At 37.7% G+C, this 19,633-nt stretch overlaps 1 pseudogene; it reads left to right on the forward strand.

Annotated features, from left to right (window-relative positions):
* The first annotated feature begins 2,410 nt into the window (after window positions 1–2,410).
* Window positions 2,411–18,506, forward strand: LOC139726751 (pancreatic lipase-related protein 2-like; annotated as a pseudogene).
* The last annotated feature ends 1,127 nt before the right edge of the window (window positions 18,507–19,633 follow it).

A 19,633-nucleotide genomic window follows, 5' to 3' on the forward strand; every position in this document is an offset into this window, starting at 1 on the left:
ATGTCACTCTCATTACTGTATTTTGAAGCCTTTTCACCGAGGCTTCGACATAACTATTATTCATGTTAGGAACGTAAACTCACGTTGGCGTATAAAATGCACGATTTTCTTCTTGAGACCCTTCTCTCCCTATCTCTTGAATTCACTTATTATCTTCCATCAACACGTATATGTTTCTCTTTTATTTCTTAAAGTTTTATGATGTAAGCCTTACAATGTGAAGTTAAGCCTTTAGTTTTGATCGTTGATAAGGAGCAATACATTTACTTCTTCTCAATGTAGCCAATACAGATATGAGAAGACAAGATTATAGCGGCTTTCGATACTGAGTGTGATTCAAACGTCTGTAAGTGATGCCAGTTGTGAATTCTTACACAAATTTAAGGGCATTATTTACCATTTGCAGATGAAACAAAAACCCAGCTTTAGTGCTTCAAAATAGTTCTAAAATGTGAGTTAGGGATAGAAACGCCCAATGTCAATGATGAATATTGTAAAGTATACAAAAAGTGAACAACAGTCATAACAAAAAATGTTTCTGGACTAAACCGTCAGCAGTCATGGTTTATTGCGAAAAATAGTGATATCTCCTCATATTTCAGGCTTTATTGCAAAATTTTTACATGGTAGGATGTTTTGTGATACAACTGACCTACACACCCCATATGCAAAATCACTGCTCCAAATGGTAAACAGTACCTTTAATAATGCAGTACATGGTTCCGAGACTTCAAAATGACAGCTTGTAACTTGATCTGGTAAATCCACAGATCATAAAAATCATTAACATTAAGGCAGAGATTGCCGTGTGATCTTTGAATATGCTTCCCGAATCTGCATTGTATTTTGGAATAAGTTTTTGAATCTCGCTGCCATCTGTTTATGCTGATTTTTGTCCAGAACAGTTTCAGTCTTAAAGTATAAAAGCGTCCATAGGGGGATATAAGTCTGAAAACGAGGTATCTTAAGGGGAATTCGTTCCAAAGAGGAAATTTTTGATTGCCCCTAAGGTTTTGACAATGTTTTTCAAAGCCTTATTATTGATCTTTGGCCTCGGGACTACTCCACAGTAGGGCACAGATGGCATAGTTTGTATAGATTGAGGACTGTACCGTACATACAATTTAGGGGATATTGGCAGGGATGCTAAAAAAAAAAAAAAAAATGGGTGTAGGACCTATGTATCAGATGTGCATAGAAAAATACCTGATGGGTCATTGGGGAAATTTAGGTATATCTGCTTTTTCTAAAAAAGGGTTGTATTTTCTCATTAACATACAGAATTTAGTGGTATAAGATGCATTTCGTGCTCTTGTCAGTTCAATTCTGCATTGAGCTCATATTAATGCATAATTTTTCAAAGAGGGCAATATTTGCATTTTTCTGAATATTTTCATGCTTTTCATCAAAATTCCCCATAACTATCATTTATTCCGCATATCCCCTTATGGCTGGATATATATATATATATATATATATATATATATATATATTATGTCAGGACGAGGGGAGTAAGGATGAGTGTCGAAATGGACATGTTTGTTTGAATTTTTTTCACTTAAGTATTTCTCCTGATTTAAGATTTTCCATTGATTCGAAGGATACAAAATGTAATTATAGCTCTTCATGGAGGGTTAAATTCAAACAAGAATCCTTCACCACAGGTACTAAAGTTAGCAGGGTTTTCATTTCTAGTGTATATGGGTTTATTTCTAGATTTTTAAAATAATGAGATATATAGCAATATGGTCAATTATAAGTTATTTATGTTCCTAAATGTGAAAGCAGGTGTATCAAGAAACAAATCAAGATCCATATTGATGACATCTTTATTAACCTCAGCAGTCTGGTCTTGACATACAAGTAAACTATCATCTCTAATATTTTCTTGTGACATAATTATAAAATTAAAGAGAATTGCTTCATTAATATCACAATATTGAGGAACTTGCAATATAAAATGATGACTAAAAGGGACGGGGTGACTGTCTATGCCTACGCCCGTATATACTAAAAATATTTTGCACATTAGAAACAATATTGTAAATTTCGATTATTGTACATTGCATAATGTAATTTATGCACTCAATTTCTGTGAAAATTTGTTTTTCTTGGAAATGGACATATAGATGAATGAATGAATTCAATTATACAGACTAATCATATAATGGAAGAGTTGCTAGGAAATTACATCACTGTCTCATTTAATTTGCATTAAAGTTTCGATTAATTATAACATATAGGGCCTACCATCGCTATATCATGGAAATGGAAATGTGAAATAATGCAATTCCATGAAGTACTTCTCAGTAAGATTGATATTTGATAGTCAATCTTCTATTATTCGGGGGTTTTACTGTTTTGTTAAAATGATATTTTACCGTTCATCATAGCAGACTTGAACATTACAATGTGTGCCATATTTACTGTCATATTTATTGTATCTATGGCTGGCATGTAAGGCCAAGCGCAGGACGTGCATGAGGTATGCTTCGATGATCTGGGGTGTTTCAATGACGACAGCTGTCATGCCATCGGTTTCCCGCCCGAAGAACCCGAGTTCATAAACACGCGATTTTACCTCTTCACCCGCCGAAACTTGAACACAGCGCAGGAGCTAGTCCTAGGCGACACCGAAGGCATCCGAGCGTCGAACTTTGACCCGAAGAAGAAGACCAAGTTCTCCATACATGGATGGCACTCCAGTGCGTTTGGATCAGGACAGATATCCAGGAAAGATATCTTCCTTCGTCAGGTAATTCAATTGCTCTAATTTGTGACCTCTGAAAGTTACAAGTATTGACCATGATCACAATATTATGGGCTATGCTATAAACTCTGATTCTGCCATATTCTTGCTACTCCTGCGCTGTTGCTGTATTGATATCTTACGCAAAGAAAAATAAAACAAAAGTAAAAACACCCAATAATATCATAGCAATATTTTATAGCTCTATATATAGCATTATAAGATGATACATCACGAGAGTGAGAGATTAGGATGTGCATGTACACGTATATATCCACTTACGCAGGTATAAATAGACAGAATATGATTCTTAGATAATAAGTCTCTGTTTCTGGGAGGTTTTGAAATGGCACTGGAAAAATATGGAAATCATTCATCTCTGATTTGATTCGCTTCAATAGTGTTTCGACTTGGAATGTGCATGTATTTCAACTTTCACATAAAAAAGAGGAATACAATGCAGGTTAACCTGCTAGTTCAACGGGAAAACACAAGCATTATGATAGAGACCGTCACTTCCATTTTTTTTTTGTTTCTGTCTATGTGTGTACCCGTCTATATAGAGTTGATCGGCTCAATGTTATGATATCATATTGATAAAGCGGTTATTAACTTCTAAGAAGGAGAAACTGTTTCCCCTGCTCTGAAATAACCACTGACGTTATATCATGTTTCAAACATTTCTGTAACCGACAGTAGCAATGTAACACTCGATAGGCCCTAAATAAAGTTTATCAGTTGATAAATAGTACAGAAAAAGTTGGGCATGCAGAGTACTTACAGCTTTTAAAGTCGGACGATCGTCACCCCTAATGGTGCGTTATTATACAAATGATGCACAGGATAGAGTGCGTTAGTGGGGATGTATTGCACTCGAGGGTATTTACAATAAGTGAAACATGCACGAGGCGAAACCGAGTGCATGTTGCACTACATTGTAAATACCCGAGAGTGAGCTGCATCTCCGCTAACGCCACGAAATAATCCTGTGCATCATTTGTTTTATAAAATGGGTCGAAAACTAACAGCATTTTTCACGTACCTTTGTGGGTCAATACCAGTCAGCTACATGTAGCACTCGCTCAAGAGTCAAGATGTCCGAAGATGTTCGTCCCAAACATTTACGCACATCGCACTCGGAAATCCCGCACATATAAGTACTGTACGTATAAGGGTATACGTACATGTACGCCACACATGTTATGCACACAAGAAAGGCCGGCAAGCAGCCCGAACTAGAAGTTGTCTACAGGATTGACAGCGCGTATAGTAGCGCGCGACGCACTTGTAACAACTGATTGAGTGCGCACTGCTAGTGCAAACATTGTGACGTCAGGCCGTGCATGTTAGTGAGAAATCAATACACGCACACGTGATTCATTTCAGCACTTCCAATTGGCTACATTCTTGAACCCATTTTATAATTCGTAATCTCCCGAACGACCGAAGTTTGTGCATGCAATTGCGCAATGCCAGACTCGGTGCTATATCCATAATCGTGTGGGACAATGCTGCCACTCTGTGTGTGCGTGTGTGTGTACGCATCATACACAAACATTGTGACCGCGAGCTGCCGTGATTGGAGGAGAGAGGCCAGAAGACGCGTGGCTCTTTTGGCCTCTCTTCATGCGCATGCGCACTGAGAGTGTGCGTCCATTCGGAAGCTCTCGTGGCTCGGGGAGCCATTTTGTGTTTTTCGCTGACCATTGAGCCAGCGCTATTCTCATTCGGTGTCACTACATTTGGTACAGAATGGGGGAGGCAGCGTGTTGCGTTCGTCTCCGTGCCGCACAAACCACTCGCCACGATTGTAAGGCTTGAACAACAAGCGCAGTAATCCTACGAAGAGCAAACGATGAAGTTTGCTCTTATAGTTACACGACCTGGGAGGGGCAGAAAGCTGCAGCCCCCTTGGAAGGGGCCAGCGGTAGTTATTCGTAAGGTCACTCCCTACCTTTATCAAGTGTCCTACAATCGGAGTACTTATGTAATTAATCATGACCGATTGAAGGACTGCAAGGAAGGCCCGCTCAAATTTTTCGCTATTTATCATTAAATTTTTTTCTGGTCAGTTTTCCCTTACCTTGTTTTAATTATATTAAAAAGATAAAAAGCTGCATCGCTTCGGTGATCCCTCGCATTCATTCCAAAGTTAATTAATTTTACATCCTTTGGGTTTATGTCAGGTTAATGTGTGTGTGTGTGTGTGTGTGTGTGTGTGTGTGTGTGTGTGCGTGGCACACATACGCACACTGTAGCTTCTGACCACACGAGCAAAGAGAATAAAGGATTTGTGGGACGAACATCGAACTAAGGCTTTCTATAGCTCAGTCGGTAGCACCGGTCTAGTAATCCGGAGGTCTCTGGTTCGAATCCCGATGGAGACCCATTTTCTTTGCTCAAAGTTATATATATATATATATATATATATACAATGTATGTTATGTATATATATATATATATATATATATATATATATATAACATAGTAGTTGCTCCGCGTATTGGCAGTACTAGAAATAGCAATAATAATGTCACAACAGTGGAATGCATTAAATGCCAATCTTGATTTTAATGAATAATCCTAATTTTCGAGGATCCTTCCTCTTCATCAGGGATGACAGTGCGAATGAATTTTCACAGTGATATACACTGTTAATATCTCTGTGAAAATTCATTCGCACTCTCATCCCTGATGGAGAGGAAGGATCCTCGAAAATTCGGATTATTCATTGAAATCAAGATTGGCATTTAATGCATTCCACTGTTGTGACATTATTATTGCTGTATATAACATATATATATATATATATATATATATGTCTAAAAATATCGGATAGGGCCATGCCAATATTTTTGTTTGATGCCAAGTGCGGTCGCTATAAGATCGTCACTACAAAGTCATTATTTTTGTATAGATTCGTAGGCCTATTATAGCTGTACGATTGTGCGATTGTGCACAGGGTATTCGTGAAAGGAAGCAGACTTTGGCTGGGGGCAATGAATGTGCAATATGTGTAATTATCCATGGATTATGATATTGGTGTATAGTTTGTATGAAGTATCTTTTAATGGAATGTGTCTTAGAACATATATATATATATATATATTTGGCAGTAATTGATTATAGTTTTCTGTGTATACAATTTAGTATGTTCACCATATTACGATGATAGTTTGTGTTTTTATGGAACGTTAAGTTCCTTGGAATTTTTTTTTTGTATCCATTCGGTGTTACATTTAAAGTAATTTGTTGTTTATCTGTTATAATGATGTGTCCATGATGTACTATGAGTGACGCAACCACATTTCCATACCATGTTTTTATGAATAATTTGGACAAATAAAGAAATGAAATTAAATACTAATTTGTGGTATATGGATATATATACGCATTTAGGAGGACGTTAATTACATATTGGTGGACTGGCGTCGCGGGGCTAGCGGTATGAATTATTGGAAACAGCACCAGAACACACGGGTGGTTGGACGAGTGGTGGCTCTGATGGCCCGTGAGCTCAACCTGCATGGAATGTACTACAAAGATGTTCACCTGATGGGCCATAGTCTTGGTGCGCACACGGCGGGCTACGCTGGGGCGTTTCAGGGAGGCTTTGGTAGAATTACAGGTGAGGTCTTTGCAGCAAGGGCGAAATCCCGAGGGGCAAAAAAAAAAAAAAAATCATTTTCCTAGCCTAATGAAAGAGCACTTGACTAACCACTTTCAGAATGCAGGGGGAATGATTGCTACCCATAACATAATTATGTCAGTATCAAGTTGATGGAATGCGCAATTTTCATGAAAAATGAATCTCTGTGGAATTCCCTTTACTCTCTTAATTTCTAGGATTTATTTTTAAGTCCTAAGGATTTATTTTTTTAAGTCCTAGCGGACTGTAAATACAGACAAAACCTTAGGACTTAAAAGTAAGTCTTAGCTAGGATTTAAAAATTTAAGTCTATGTTCGACTTAAATTTCAAGTCTATAGGATTTATTTTTTAAGTCTTATTAGACTACATTTAAATCTTTCTTAGACTTGTTTTTAAAATAAATCCAGCTTGGATTTAAACGACGAAAGACTTATTTTAAGCCTTCCTTGGATTTATTTCAAATAAATCCATCATGGATTTAAACTCAGACTACTGAAAATGACAGCCAATTGATGCACTTTCTTCACATGTAAAGGTCTATTTATTTTAACAAAATCAAACTGATGCATTTTTCACAAACATCGATAAGTTACAAAATATACAGATGATTGTCATACACATGTAGGAAAAAATGAAATACGACTGGAACCTTCATTGCCAAATAGATTACTTTTTTTCACTTTTTTTAAATCTTGCAAGATGACTCCATACGACTCGATTCACTTTCATTTTATGTATTTCTTTCCCTGGTGAGCATCGTTAAGTCGTAAGATGGAAACTATTAACAAATATAAGATTATATAAAAATTCTAATAACTTAAATTTTAGAAATGATGCTGTGTAATAAACAATACAGCCTCCATTAAGTTGACGTTTAGATTTACACGCTTTGTACGTCCCATGCATGCAATTTAAAGAATTATTTGATTTTTTGGAATGATGCATAGTATAAATTTAATCAAGAGGGAAGTAAAGGCCAAAATTAGTGTAATCAAATTAGAAAAGAGAAGAAATTTCCCTACACAAAATGGTGTAAAGACTATGAAAATCAGCTACGAAATAAGGAAGATATGCCTCTTTTCAATTTCACACATTTCCAGGAAACAGATCTTGTCCAGTCTTTATGAACGTCCAAATGAGGGAATTGATGATGTCATTCCTTCAAAATATTTTTACACTTTTCACCTGCATGTATTTGCATATTCATACGGACTAGTCAAGAAATGTTTTCTGAAAACGTGTTACATTTCCTTATTTCTTACCAGACTTCCCTAATTTTTCCACTATTCCGTAGGGAAAATTTACAATTGAATCCAAACTGTATTACATACAACAATAGGGAGCAAGATCTATGTAAACTCTGAAGTAAATTCACCTTAAAACATTAAGAAGCTCAAATAACAATTAACATTCTAAACTTACTTCTAAAATTCCTTGAATATCGATTGAAATTGATTTACATAAGTACATTTCCATACTGCATTTTGGTAGACAAACTGTTTGACAAAAGAATATACAAATTCCTGCTTATGGTAATCTATTGATATTTAAGAATCCATCTCAACTGATGACAGGGAACCATCTCAAGAGACTGTTCAAGTGAGATGGACCACTAGTTTCTTAATTACTTTGATGTCATATCTCGTAACAAAGCACTATGTTGAAGTGATGCAATCTGAATTTTTAACTAGAATTATCACTCATTGTGATTAATATACCCCCACCCACAATTGAGGGAATTAGCTCAACCAGGATTATTTTTTCTTACTTTTTAATAAAGAAAAAAATTACCATGGCAATGCACTGTTCCACCTCTCAAATCAAGTGCTCAAAAACTGAGTGAGCAAGATAAATAAACTGACGATTTCTATGGTTTTTACTAAAAATTGTGTAACCATGGCAACACAATGTTGGACATTAAGAAAAAAATGAAGTTTGCCCAACTATAGGCCCTATATCATAGCCGTCATATGTGCCAAATTTCAAGCTAAATGCTAAAAGGGTGAGGGGTTTAGCTGAATTCACATTAGTGTATCATTTTCATGCAAAATATACTGTTACCATGGCAACACATTTTCCACACTGACAAAAGATTTTTTGCACATCTAGGTAATGTAGAGGTAACATGTGCCAAATTTGAAGCCAAAATGCTCTAAACAGAGACAGGAGAATCGAAATGTTTGTATGATTTTCATTGAAAATGCACCGTTACCATGGCAACACATTGTTTAACAATGATGAAATATGAAGTTTGCATATTTCTGAACTACAATGGTTGCATGTGCCAAATTTCAAGCCAAATGCTCAAAGACTGAGGGAGTTACCTGAATCCAAAATATTTTTGTATGATTTTCATTCAAACTATGCTGTTACCATGGCAGCACAATGATCAACAATGACGAAAGGTTAAGTTTGCACATGTACGTACCATAGTGGTCAGGTGTGCCAAATTTCAAGCTAAATGCTCAAAGACTGAGGTTGTTACATGAATCCACAATATCTTTGTATGCATTTTAGTGAAAAGATGCTGTTACCATGGCAACGCATTGTTCACCATTGATGAAAGATTAAGTTTGCACATCTATATGCTAAAGTTGTTGCATGTGTCAAATGTCAAGCCAATTACTCAAAGAGTGAGGGAGTTAACTGAATCCACAATATTTTTGTATGATTTTCATTCAAAATATGCCGTTACCATGGCAACACATTGATCGACACTTACGAAAGAATACGTTTACACATCTACATACCACAGTGGTCTTTTGTGCCAAATTTCTAGCTAAATGCTCGAAGACTAAAGGAAGTTAGCTGAATCCACAATATTTTTGTATGTTTTTTGGTTTAAAAAAAGCTGTTACCATGGCAACGCATTGCTCACCACATTGTTTCCATATCTATATACCATAGTGGTCATGTGTGCCAAATTTCAAGTCAAATGCTCTAAATTTGTTTAAGGTGCCCATCTGCGCTGAATCTATCCTTCCTCGTGGGTTCAAGCACATACTTTGGCTGGAAAACCAAAGTTTATTTCTTTATAAATAGAGAGTTTCATATTACAGTGTTTAGCCACAACGTCATAATGAAAATAGCAACAAATCAGCGCTCAATAAATGTGATGGACAATGGCTCAACAACACTGTGGGAGTGATGAAAATTAGGTAATCGTTGAATAATTACAAAAGTGTTCAGGGGAACTTAAACTTTCTTCTTTCAATTTAAATCAATGCGGATCTGGCATTACTTTTTTTTTTCATAATCAACCAGACATAATATACAGAAAACAAGCCAAAGATGAAGAATAAATAAATTGAAACTGGACATGTATAAAAACTTGAAATATTGTTTAAATGTTCACGTAGCAATGCAAATGTAAAAGTGAGGCACACACATACATGATAGCACCTCTGAAGGAAACATTGCGGCATTAACTTTCCTTATTGTGTTATTTTCATTTAAAAATGCACACAAAAAGAAATTACAAGGAAACTTTACTACAACCAGGGCATGACAGACATGCTTCTTGTGTGCATGGATTTGTAGCTCAATATAAATGGAAAAGTGAGGCACACATAACATAACTCAATATCCATGAGTCAAACATTATGCATGATAGTATCTTCAAAGGAAACATTGCAGCATTTTACCTGTGTTACTTTGATTTAAGAATTCACCGAAAATTAAGAAAACTTTGCTGCACATCAGGGCAAGTCAGATATGCTTCTTGTGTGCATGGGTTTGTGGCACAATGTCGGAAAATCTTACTAGCATCATACACTGACGTGTTCTTGAAGTTCGTGGCTAATGCCCAGAACGAAGCCCTCACTTGGGATTGTAGCAGTACATGAATATGCCGCCACAAAATCAAAGAATGCTTCAAGCACCCAAGCATATTTGACGATGAAGACACAGTGGGCTTTAAAGAGTCTGTCAAATTCTTGCTTCCGGTCATCTCCAGCCTGGACTTAGTATGGTCTTGTCCAGGATGAGAAAATACTGGATGTACGTCTAGTCACTCCCTTATCTGACTAAGCAGGGCTGGCTGAAGGTGGCATCTTTAGCATCACTGAACTTCGCGCTTCTCGCTCGTGATGTATACGTTTCGCGCGGATCAACTTGGCGTTTCCCGTTTGCTAGGGCTTTCAGGTGGGAGAATCTCCAGATCAGAAGATGCTTGGGGCTGGGGTTGGAGTCTCTGCATCAGCAATGCCATGAACATTGGTTCCTACCTGAAAAGAGATTAAACATGTATAGCACTACTGATATTTCGAACTAAATTTCACTTGAATCGTTTGAGCAAATGACAAAGGCTACAATTATTATCAAATAAACTTTGCATCACATAGAGGGAAGTTAAGTTCTCAGTGAGAGGGCACTCTGGAGGGAAAAAATATTAAAATATAATTTTACATATTGATCTTAAATACAATGTACTAATAACATATTCATCACATAACTTTTAGTTTGTGATGTACAAGTAAATATTTCTGATATATTTCGGAACATATTATTTTAAAACATTTTGTCTCATCTGGTAAACCTCAAAGCCTTGAAAAAAATTCCCAGAAATCAGATTACTTTTTGCCATCATCGGGGTGGGGCCTACTTGATATTTACATGTTCCAGACTCATAAGATATTTGATGTACATATTATTACAAATCAATAGAAGTCAGCATGCATTTTTAATCCGTAATTTAATGAATTTAAAAGAAAACTGTCAAAACACGGTAGATACCCCTACACAATACTCATTGCTGAATGTTCTAAAGTTTGTTTGAGAAGAATCGCTTCAAAAACACTGATATATCAGAGAAGAAAACTTTGCATTTCTCACGACAGCATGAGAAATTCAGATTTTTAAATTCTACCTGTTACTGAGTACATGCAGATTCTACACGAGTCTTGCTTTGTAAGATACGAAGCTCAAATATTCTTCTCTAAACATGAGCTGGTACTTAAAAGCCCAATGAAACATGCATATTGATAATTCTCAAAATTGGAAGCTCAATGATTTGATCATAAACTGATTTCAAGTCTATAAACATTAAGCATATACTGTACTTACAGGCACATAGTCATTCTGCACCATGTACTGCTGGGCATCCCTCGGGAGCACGAGAGGTCCTCTCCCTTTCTTCTACATGGGGATGTTGGGTCTGTGAAGCATCGCTGCAAGTAGTGACATTCCACAAAATTCCTATAGAATGGAACACAATACAATTTTTTTTCCAAATTTAAGTATTTCACCCATTCTCTTTAACATATTAGATATGACGTATTGTATCAGCTCTGACAATCCCTAATATTCAGTACGTTTTCGACTTATTATCAATATCAGTCTATGAAGAGCAAACTCGTACACATTCACTTTCCTGAAAGGTGTAATAGCAATGAAGCATAAACAAATGAGTAAGTTTTACTCTTACACTTTGGACAGAAATTGTTCCAGTAATTATAATCAATGCCACAAGATCTATGAGGATTGGCGGAAGGACTTACTGTCTCCATCCATGTCTTCACATCTTCTTACGATGTCTTGCAACTAAGGGTGGTTTCGCTTGGCAAGTGCAAGATTCTATTGACGTAAAATGGCCCCCATCTGTTCACCATCTCCTGCACTTTTCTCGGTACAACTGGGCAAAGTCCGCATTGATCTGAAAATAAACACAAAAACTGTGAAATATCAGTGATAAGGAAGTGGAAAATGAAAAACAGAAACGCTTGACAAAAAAAAAGAAGAAGAAAACAAATATGCTTCGGGGGTATAAACGGTCGCCATAGCCACATTTCTAGATTTTTATGTAATTAATTATTTCTTATTGGTCTCGAGGGTTGTATTTCATGCTGGAGGAAAAAATGAGACCGATATCTCTGATTTTTGTTTCAGATGTTATCGTTAAAATCAATTTTTAGAAATACCAGGGATGTCTTGCATATCTAAACACCAAGAAGGGATAGTCCTGACAGAGTACTCCTTGGAGTACAAATTATACAAATAACAGATAATTTGCATTCCCTTTATCTTAAAAAATATTAAAAGTAAAAAATAAAAAAAGGCCTCATATATTGTAAAACTTCACTACATTCTCTCACTGGTGTATGTGATGCTTAATGCATACATCTCAGCCAGAAGTGTAGATCTGTAGAATTTTTAAGTCTAGATCCTTCTACTCAAACACAGATCACCACATTGATTATGCTACAAAGAGAAAGACTGGAGTAGAATACCTTTATCCAGGTGCGAAATCTTGTTCCATTGCACGAGTTAATCCCATACATTATTTGTTTCATACAACGCCTTCAACAATAACACTAACAGACTTACTAGTTCAAGAAAGAGTCTTGAATTCAGTGCAGAAATGGCAACCATAAGGCCTAGGTGTCCAGGCCTACTACTGAGTGGTAGTAATGATAGTAGAAGTATTTTCATGGAATGCAAATCAGTAGCACATTCACATTACATACACATGTACACAGCCGAGTGCAAGTAGCACTGAAGTTGATTATTCCAGTAAAATGAGTGACATGATACACGCTTGATAGTAAGAGTGTTGAGTGCACACGCCAAAGGTAATTGTTTATTGTGACATCAGACTCAGTAGACCTAGTCATGCAATGGAACAGAAACTGTTTATTAATTGTAGACCCCCTATTTTAATATGGGAGTCAATGGAAATTGGTGATGTCAGCCAATATGGCCCATGCGATAGAAGTTTTTACAGTTCAGAGCTTGACGCCACTGCACTGGCATTGCAACATTGGCGCCCTAAACCCTGGGGCGCTCATCACACAGGGGGCTTCGTGTTTGGGCTGGTCGCAGTTCTATTGTAGCGCCCATAGGGTCTACGTACTATTGGTGGCCTAAACCAGGGAGCATCTCCCTGCCTAAACACAACGTTAAAAATAAAACCCATCTAACAGCATATGCCCTTCATTTTATCACAGCATAGTGGGGCATGATAAGGCCTAGAACTGTGCCTTTCTACGTAGAAATTGATAAATTAAACCTTACAAGAGTGTAGGAAGGGGTGAACTGACACTAACTTGTTACTGTTACTCAGTGTTAGACGAAAGTTAGGCCTACGCTACAGTAGCCTGTGTTTAATTAAATGCCCATAGCTTTACCTTTCAGTCAAGACACCAACATCGTAAATCTTTAGGTAGAATGGGCGCTTTATAAGAGTCCCTGTATTATTACACTTGTACTTGCAGTTTCACCGAAATAGAGCCCCCACAATACTAGTATAACGTTAGCCTACATGTAACTTGTTACCATGTTTGGATAGACACATTAGCCATGAACAGCTAACGTTAGCACTGGCGCTTCAGGGATGGACAGCGCTGTATACAGCGGCAAGGCTCAAACTCGCCAAAAATGTAGGGCGGTTAGTGCACATCTTAACATCTTTTATCTTTGGTTACTGAGTCCCAGAGTTATCAAACACATTCTTAAGCATTCATACAGTAATATGCTCACCTTTAAGCAACTTGGTCAAGCTTCCGTCAGATCATGCCCTCAAAAAACTCTGGCCTGCATGACTTCTGCCTTCAAGACCAACTCAACTGTTCGAGTCAATAGCGTTTGTTTGCAAATGGTCGATGGTAGGTACAAGTACTATAGTACATGTACAATGTACATATTGTGCATTATTATCCATACAGAGGATTTTTAGAGCCCAAATACAAGTGTTATTTTGTCGACGCACCTCATAACCTCCAACCCACTTAAAAAGTTTGTTGAACTCGACCAATATTTTTTGCTGAGGCGACCAATATTTAAAATATTGGACGGCAGAGGGGGATTCCCCAAAGTTTTTATAAACTGCACCGTGATTGGTTGAGATATACGAGATGACCTGAAATAAGAAGTAAAAACGTCTGTGATTGGTCAATCACGAATTAACTAGAATATCGTTTCTTCTAAAATTCTGTGTTTATACAAACAAATTTCATATATCAATTAGTTGAAATTTTTTTTCACACAATTTTTCAAAATATCACTTTCATAACAGGAAGTTAAATTTAGGTTTGATGAAAACAAGTTGCATTTTTTTGTGCATGCAGGCGCAAGGCGACGATTGATCTGCAGCTCTGCATGCTCAGCGCTACTGCTAGAACTGATAGCCCGCGCGCGATCAATGTAGCCGGCCGCCGCCGCTGCGCTTGCATTTGCATGCGCGATATATGCGTATTACAGTTACCGTACATGTACGTACGTGTGTACAAGTACGTTATATACAGCACAGTATAGGACTAGTTGTGGTAGTGGTAGCCTAATTCGATCTTTCACGATCTACGGTAGATGTGACGTGAATTGTTTCTCAGATCTCGGATAGAAATACATCTAATTCTGGTCTAAATTAGCTAGATCTCGGTCTAACAGTAGCATGACGGCTACCTTGGATACATAGATCACTGTTTTATCAGAGACTGAAGTGGATTAACTTGCACTGAAGAGTGTACATGTACCATACCCCATGTCAGGATCACTACACAGTAGGAACAGCACTCGGAGTCGGAGACAGAAAGGGTACGCCAAAGTGAAAACATTCTTTGCTAAAATCCTCTGTAGGATAATAATGATGATATTGAATGTCCTATTTTCGATTAATACAAGGAAATATTGGACTCGCTAAGCAAAATATTGGACTCGTCTTCGACTCGTCCAATATTTGTGCATAGCTCGTCCAATATTTCCTTGTATCAATCTCAAGGCCATCCAATATTATATAACTGAATGTGTGTGTATGACTACGCTATCTAGCATCGCATGAAGCAAAGTGACGGCCAGCGCCAATTCCGGTCTTAGGCGGTTCAAGATAGCGCATGACGTCATTTACAAGTCATCTGATTGGCTGAAAGTTTAAGTCCTTGTTAGATTTAGATTGCGAACAGCTTCGACACTCAACTTTTAATCGAAGCCACCTAAAATAAGTCTTAAAGACTTAAAATATTTTAAGTCGTAAGAAAGATTTAAAATTTAAGTCCTAGAAATTAAGAGAGTATATTTTCTTTATATTGTTGTCCACACAAGACGTCATAACCTCTAGTAGTCTCCTCATCCAGCGGTTCCAACACAAAAGATTTAAAAATGCGATTGTCCAATTTTCCTCAAACTTTCACTGATGTGTTCTACTGATCTTGCTGCTTTCACTCAGTCCACATTACATTTTGGATATTGGTTTCCTTTAATAGGCAAACATTTTTTTCCAACATCATTTTCTACCTTACTGCTTGAGAATGTTCTGCCCCTCCCACACTCTCCCCCTTTGGTTCGTCTCGGTAGACTTAGTACATGCACAGTAAACAAAGACGCAGGCACAGAAAATTGTCTGTCTTATATTTCAATGGGAAGATTGTTGATTTGTACAAGAGTAGTGTTACATACTGACACATTAAAAAAAAACATGTGTTTTGTGTTTGATCGCTGGTACTTCGGAATCTTGACGATTTGTATAGATTATCTTTAAAATTGATAGTCAGTAGAAATAACGTTATCCTATTCTTCGCTATCACATCACCGCTGTAAGCGTTGTTAAACGTGGATGGTTTGTCTAGCGATGACAATATTGTAGTATAGCCCGGCAGTGTGGTTCCTGTCTGATTTTGTGGGGAGATTGATGTCGTGTAAAAAGAAAATACAAAAAAAAAAAGCCCAACCAAAAACACCTGTACTGCAAGGTACACGCCACAATATGATCAAGGAGGTACTAGGCTCGCCTGTCTCCAGTGGCGTATCTAGGGGGGGGGGGCAAGGGGGGCACGTGCCCCGGGCGCCACTCCTTGGGGGCGCAAAAAACGAAAAAAAAAAGCGAAGAAAAGAAGAAAAAAAAGCGAAGAAAAGAAGAAAAAAAAAAACGAAGAAGAAGAAGAAGAAGAAGAAGAAAAAAAACTCGCCCGGAAGGGGGGGGGGAGGGAGAATGATGGGGGGGGGAGAATGATGGGGGGGAGGCAGAAAACCGAATCAAACAAGATAAAAACAAAACATGATAATGACGCGGACAAAATGACAATGTTTATTGTGTTCACACAAGAATTCCATGTTCCGTAAGCTGAAATACAAAAATTTTCGGCGCGCTCGCTGCGCTCGCTCGTCAAATATATATAAAAAAGAAGGTAAGAACAAAACTTGATGATGACGCGGACAAAATGACAATGTCTATTGTGTTCACACATGTCATTTAATATTTAGCAGGCAAAACGTTTCACTGAGCAGCGGCTGCAATTTCTTTCGTTCTGAAGCGATCGCCAATTGGATCAAAAGGCGCCAACGGTTTCGAACATACGGGGGGGGGGGGCGCAAAAAAACCCCAAATCAAACAAGATAAGAACAAAACGCAATGATGACGCGGAAATATACAAATTTCGGCTTACTCGCTCGTACTAATTTAGAGTATTTTTTCAAGTCCTCAGTTTGGTGGTATAAATCGTTATCTATAACCGTCACTATATCTTGATTAGAATTGTAAGATTCAATAAGGAAAAAATGACAAGAGTTCCATGTTTAGTAAGCTGAAATATAAAAATTTTCGGCTCGCTCGCTGCGCTCACTCGCCAAAATCTATCAAAAAGAGGAAGAAGAAGATAAGAACAAAACGTGACGACGCGGACAAAATGACAATGTCTATTGTGTTCACACATGTCATTTAATATTTAGCAGGCAAAATGTTTCACTGAGCAGCGGCTGCAATTTCTTTCGTTCTGAAGGCGATCGCCGATTGGATCAAAAGAGGACGCCAACGGTTTCGAACATACGGGGGGGGGGGGGCGCAAAAAAAAATCAAAAAAAGATAAGAAAAAAACGTAATGATGACGCGGAAATATGCAAATTTCGGCTTCAGTTTGTTGGTATAAATCGTTATCTATAAGGTCGTCACTATATCTTGATTAGAATTGTAAGATTTAATAAGCAAAAAATGACAAAAATTCCATGTTTTGTAAGCTGAAATACAAAAATTTTCGGCTCGCTCGCTGCGCTCGCTCGCCAAAATTTATATATATTATTATAAAAAAGAGAGATAAGAACAAAACGTGATGATGACGCAGAAATATACAAACTTCGGCTCACTCGCGCGCACTAATTTAGAGTATTTTTTAAAGTCCTCAGTTTGTTGGTATAAATTGTTATCTGTAAGGCCGTCACTATATCTTGATTAGAATTGTAAGATTTAATAAGCAAAAAATGACAAGAATTCCATGTTTTGTAAGCTGAAATACAAAAATTTTCGGCTCGCTCGCTGCGCTCGCTCGCCAAAATTTATCAAAATTCGCTACATTTCAAATCACCCTCAAAAGACCCCTTTTAAGTGCTTGAAAAAAGCATATCATGTAGACTTTGTTTAAAGTCCCTACCGGGATGGGGTTGGGGTTGAACACTTTTTCAGAAATTAGGGGCGCAATTTTCGCGCTTGCCCCGGGCGCCGTTTCCCCTAGATACGCCACTGCCTGTCTCCATGGTATAATATAGAACTCGACTGTTATGAATATTTATATTTTTTTTTTCTGCTTTGCCCACATCTTCGCAGGCACAGATCCAGCCGGTCCTCTCTACAGAGCAGACGAACCTGAATGTCGGCTCGACCCTACAGACGCCCTCTTCGTTGACGTCATCCACAGTGATAGCAACGACAACATTGGACTTGGCACGGCACTTCCGGTAAATAGGCCTACTAGGTTCAAGTGCAGATAGTCATGGTTAACCCTTTTGTTATGGCTTCGATTTCTGCTTTTTAGAAATTGAGGTATTCTGCAATATGTTGTGGCTTATTTTTTTCTCTTTTGCCCCCTTTTTGACGACAGATGGGTCATCAGGATTTCTATCCGAACGGAGGGCGCCACCAACCGGAATGTCCCTACGGGGCTGACGTTTTACGCGGCTGCAGTCATGATTACGCTTTCAGATACTTCACCGAGAGCATTCTCGTAGACGTCTGCCAGTTCGAGGCTTTCCCCTGCCCCGGTCTAAAGGCCTACCTCGCCGGCTTGTGCAGGACCTGTGGCACAGGTTGCTCCGTCATGGGCTACCCTGCTGAACAGTACAAGGAACTTAGTGGCCAATTCTTTTTGGAGACAGATGACGAATCGCCCTACTGTATACCGAGCGATTAGTTCAAGTCCGAGCTCAAGTTCGAAGCTATCACAAAGCTAAGCAATGCTGTCGTGAATTTCCATCATGTCATATCGCTTATTTGAAATATGGGTCAAGGTTTGTATGCAGACATGATGGAAGTCGAACATGATCTCCGGCGATGTAGCATGAAATTATGATGCATGTATGATTTTAATACATGGCAAAGTCAAGCATACCAAGCATAGACGGCGGTAGTCCTCTTCTCACATACCGATGAATATGAAGGTAAAGACAAACTAACGACAAAGTTTGAGAAACATATATATATATATATATATATATATATATATATATATATATTTGTGTGTGTCTGTGTGTGTGTCTGTGATAACCTGAGTCTAAATTTCAACGCAGACTTGGTAACACCAACGACGACGAAAATGTCCATATCAAACTCAAATCAGATCATTCAGATTATCAACGTTTTCTCTACATGTTCATCGTATAATCAAACACATTTACCTGTCTTATGGGAAGATGTTGTTTAATCATGACTTTATTCAAGTTCAAGAAAGTGTGAGAATAACAAGTATACAAAAGAACCAGGTCCACCGTTTCATTCAAAACGAATGGCAGGTTTAGACACGTACATGGGGGTACAAAACAACAATGTTAGAGTTTACATTATTGCAACCCATATCGCACATAGAATATCAAATATTACCGGTGATCAATCAATAAAAAAAATCAATACATAATACTATTTCTGTGTTACAATAACAGCAGTGATGTAGTTATCATCCACAGTGTTAATACAATAATCCGCATTAAAATCTTAAATATCAACCGATAACATATCAAATTCAACGACGGGTTATAATGTTGAGACACTCACCAAAACAGTGATAACAATAAGGATGTCGGCGGGCGCGGTCAAATCCGGAATTTTGGGCAAAATTTTGCAGCGGTGAAAAACCTTTCCGAGATTGCCGTTGCGCCCTCTATATATCAAAAAGTCTTTCCATTTTTGTTGCTTTTCTTGTTGCAGTTACATTTACATAAAGTTTGTAAGAGGCACGTGATATAAAAGGAATCCATAGGAGAAGGTATTGGTTGTTACTGTAAAGAGATATGAATGTGGGATTTTAACTTTCCAAACAACTTT

Source organism: Diadema antillarum, unplaced genomic scaffold (assembly GCF_040938485.1).
Source record: "Diadema antillarum isolate AM-2024a unplaced genomic scaffold, OU_Dant_1.0 seq00000098_RagTag, whole genome shotgun sequence".
NCBI classification, from domain to species: Eukaryota; Metazoa; Echinodermata; class Echinoidea; order Diadematoida; family Diadematidae; genus Diadema; species Diadema antillarum.